Source organism: Saccostrea cucullata, unplaced genomic scaffold (genome assembly GCF_032062105.1).
Source record: "Saccostrea cucullata isolate Sc308-1 unplaced genomic scaffold, CSIRO_AGI_Scuc_v1 ctg13123, whole genome shotgun sequence".
Lineage (NCBI taxonomy): Eukaryota > Metazoa > Mollusca > Bivalvia > Ostreida > Ostreidae > Saccostrea > Saccostrea cuccullata.
This window is the reverse complement of record NW_026921565.1, coordinates 913-4673: the sequence shown is the minus strand read 5'-3', so window position 1 is coordinate 4673 and position 3761 is coordinate 913. Positions and strand designations below refer to the sequence as shown.

The following is a 3761-nucleotide window of genomic DNA, read 5'->3' as shown; positions in this document are numbered from 1 at the left end:
AAAATATTGAAAAACAGAAAAGTTGAAAAAATGCATATTTTTAATTCGCTTCCTGTAGCGACCGGAAGTACTGACGACGCAAACGAAGTCAAAATTGCACATCTATAACTCATGGTCTATCATCTCTAACAAGTCTCCAGTTAATATCTTGAGCCGTTTTCGAGAACATTCGAAGACAAAATTGCATTTTAAAATCAGGAAATTGCCAATAACTTGGCACTGGAACTGAATATTCCAAAGAACGGAATTTTATATAAAATTCATATAATGACCTATAATTCCTGAAAATTTCATTGAAATCTACCGAATAGTTAACAAGAAATCGCCTGCACAAAATTTGGTCAGAAGAAAAAAGAATAATAATGATAAGAAACAATAGAATCACTAGAAGGTCTTCCGTGAAGACGGAAGACCTTAATAATAGAGAAAAAGAAACCGAACGAAAACAATAAGGTCTTCCGTTGGAAACGGAAGACCTTAATAATAATAACTAGATGCGATCTCGTTGCGAGCAACGAGTAGGTCTTCCGTCCGAATTTTCGATAAGATGAGATATGACTTTGACTATGATCTTTGATAAAACATCATGGAATCATGCCTTTTCTCTTTTGATTAAATCCTTTTGATTTAGATAATATCATCAATGCGTACTTAATTTGCACATTAATTCTTTTCTTTTTTCTACTTTGAGAAACAACCAAAACCAATTAAAGAAGACTTGTAAGGAGACCTTGGATTATGAATGTAGTTTGACACAGAATTGCAACGAACCTACGACATGACAATCCAAGTATCCCTACACATTTCACTGCTCCTTATGATACTTTCGTTCAAGCAAACGCTCGGCTGCCTCTGTTAACCGCTATTGGGAAATGTCGGAATTGACAGAGACCGCCGCCATTTTGTTCCCGCTTCAGATTTTTGAATGTTAATATCTCGAGTTTGAATTTATAAATTTACAAACGAATTATATATTCAGCCTAATAAGAAATGTTTCTATCAACTATACTAATATAATTTGAAAATATTGAAAAACAAAAAAGTTAAAGACGAGAGACTTTTGGCCCCTCTATGCCCCTAATTTGAAGGACTAACCCCGTTTACTTGATATCAAATAAAAGGTCTTACTATATTGTACATTTTTTATTATATATGTCTTAACAAAATATTAACAGGTAAAAAGATATAAAAGAAAACGTGTCAATTTTTGCGAGATAAGTATGAGGCTATTTTTCGAGCCCAGGCGAGCGTCGATGCCTTCTTCCCTGGAAAGCTCTATATGCAAAATGTCACATCTACTATCCTTCCTCTACCTTCGCTGAAAATCTCAAGTCGATATCTTAAGTCGTTTAGGAGGAGATCTCAGGACAAGCTGACCCTCTAAAAATCAGTAAATCGTCCATATCTCACGACCGGAAGTGACGACGTACTTAGAAAAAATTTCCGACAAGGTTCAGATAAATATCTATCAGATCTGAAAATTTGGTGAGAATCGGTCCAGCCGTTTCTGAGAAATCGCGTGCACAAAATCGGTAAGAAAAATAATAATAATAATAATAAGAATAGAGAAAAAGAAACCGAACGAAAACAATAAGGTCTTCCGTTGGAGACGGAAGACCTTAATAAGAAACCGAGTAAAAACAATATGTTCCCCAACTTCGTTTGGGGAACATAATAAGAGGACTGTAACACCAAAAAAGATACAGAAGCCATCCTCGTCCTCATCAACACCAAACAAATGTAAATAATAAGTTCTCTAATATTACACCGCATTCAAACAAATATTCATGTTTTTAGCTGTTAAGCTTTTGACAACAAATACCTAAAGCTACTTTATCTGATTTCACCATATTTTATCTGAATATATTAGTCCTTAATTAGATTCAAGTTGCATGCAGAAGGATCACCATTTATCCAGGTCTTATATTTATATTATTTTTTCCTTCATAGTGCCGACACCAACTTCTCATCAAAATAAGAGGACTGTAACACCAAAAAAGATACAGAAGCCATCTTCGTCCTCAGCAGCACCAAACAAAGGTTAAAATAATAAGTTCTCTAATATTACATCGCATTCAAACAAAAATTCATGTTTTTAGCTGTTGAGCTTTTGACAACAAAACCAAAAGCTACTTTATCTGATCTCCCCATCATACCGTATAGCGGGTTATTTTAGCGAGGTGCTAATTTTGGCTTATTTTGGCGTTTTGATGGTATCCCGCTAAAATTTTAATTGCTAAATAATCAGTACTCTTCTTCATGTTTATATGCAAAGAGCAGAAGCCCTGTTGCAACTAAAATAAATTAAGCCAAAATTATTGGCATACCTTTGAGCATGCAAACCTCCAAATATTACACCTGCCAAGAAAATCCGCTATATGGTATAGTATTACATTTATATTTAGTTCTTTATCACATTCAAGTTGCATGCAATCACCATTTATCCAGGTCTTATATTTGAACCATTTTTTTCTTCATAGCGCTGACACCAACTTCTCATCAAAAGAAAAGGACTGTAACACCAAAAAAGATGGAGAAACCATCCTCGCCCTCATCAAAAGCAAATTCAACAACCAGTAGTAGTAGTTCAGTAACCCCACAGGGAAGTCCAAGTCGCTCGGGTCCCTCAACACAATCAAGCCCTGGTGTTGTCAGTTTTGACAGTTTACTATCATCTGGTATGAAAAATGAGTGTTTTAAATTATTTTCAGTTTGTGGCTTTTTGTTTTGAATATTTTGTACTGATCAGAAAAAATCTCCGACATGAGTTCTGGAGAGTGGAATTTTAGAATATATATATGGCAATCTGAAACTTAGAATCATTTTTTTTTGAACATAGATGAGAATAATGACTCTGAGGATTTCACAAGTTTTCAGAGAGACATGGAACAGTCAATGAAAAAGAGCAGGTAATGTATATTTTTGAGTCTACTGGCATCCATTTACACTATAAATAACTTTAAATTCTTCTTTTGATAAATCCTCTTCTATATGTTTTGAATTTTAATTATTTCCCAACTTATGTTATTTTTTTTAGGGAGAAGAGGAATTGGACAGATTATCAAACGAGGTTGAAAGTATGAAGAAAGAAGTAAAGAAATTGAAAAAAAGAGTGAAGGAATTGGAAAAAACTACTACCAGTACTAATGAAACAGATCAGTTGAGTGAACAAGATTTGACAAAAAGACAATTGAGAAATAACATACAAGGTATGTTCAACGCCTCTCAAGCGGTAAGTTTTCTGTTGAAGCACCTATTTACAGCCGATGAAATAAAGAATTCCTCCTTGTCTGGGAAGAAAACCGTGAAGTGTGGGGAGGGAGGTCCTAGACCTCCACTCGATCAAGACAAACTCCGAATCATGGAGGAAATCATCTACGAAAAATTTCCATCTTTTTCGCGAAAAGATCTGCGAGAAAAAGTACAAAATATTCAAAAGGTGGAAAGAAGGAGAAAAAATGCGATTGATGAGAATTAAGGACATTCAAATTTGAACAATTGTGCAAGATTTTTAATTGATACATTTTCCTAGGTAAGGATAAGGGTTTAGTTGATTATTCTGAATTTGAAAGCACATGCAGGTACACTAACAAATGTACATTGTGAAAATTTAGGGACAGTAACTATACAGACTGAGATATGACTGGGTGAGCAATTCAATAATTATTTCAATTTAGAAATCATTCCAGGTATCTTTAACACCTTGTATATTAATAATTTACGTTGTTATAAAGTAAATAAATATTTTACATTGTATCAGA

At 34.1% G+C, this 3761-nt stretch overlaps 1 long non-coding RNA gene across 1 annotated transcript; it reads left to right on the top strand.

Moving 5' to 3' along the window:
• Positions 1 to 1670: 1670 nt before the first annotated feature.
• Positions 1671 to 2910, top strand: LOC134260356 (uncharacterized). Its single transcript, XR_009990529.1, has 4 exons — positions 1671 to 1740; positions 1951 to 2040; positions 2481 to 2678; positions 2840 to 2910. It is a non-coding gene; the product is annotated as an uncharacterized LOC134260356 (long non-coding RNA).
• The last annotated feature ends 851 nt before the right edge of the window (positions 2911 to 3761 follow it).